Source organism: Pteropus alecto, unplaced genomic scaffold, assembly GCF_000325575.1.
Source record: "Pteropus alecto unplaced genomic scaffold, ASM32557v1 scaffold276, whole genome shotgun sequence".
In the NCBI taxonomy this organism is placed as follows: Eukaryota; Metazoa; Chordata; class Mammalia; order Chiroptera; family Pteropodidae; genus Pteropus; species Pteropus alecto.
Window position 1 is genome coordinate 3,579,815 of NW_006438074.1, and position 454 is coordinate 3,580,268.

Genomic DNA, 454 nt, shown 5'->3' on the forward strand with positions numbered 1-454 from the left:
GCGCGCTCCCCGCCCGCCGGGTGCGCGGCCCGGGACGCGAGCGGGAAAAGCCCTTCCCAGCCGGTTTGTGCCAGGAACCGGACCCGGGGGGAAACAATTCTGTTTTTCTGCAGACATTCCGAATGGGTGAGTTGGAGTGAGCGCTCATCCAGCCCACCTCTACCAAACTCGGCTTTCGGCTCTCATCTTTTCTCCCCAAATCTCATCCTGAACCTGGCCCTGACAACTTGCCAACTCCGCCACCCCCACCCAGCTCCCCGCCCCTGCAGGAGCCTGGTATGGCGAGCCCGGCTGTGGTTGTTCCCCACCTGGGTTCATCCCAGGTCGGAAGGCCTTGATCAGGCACTGGGTTCAAACACTCATCTACTCTCGAAGCCGGAATCTCCAGGAACACTAGATAGAGTGTTGCTAGAATTCTCCTTCTCTGCCATCTGGCTTCCCTGTAACCCTGTGT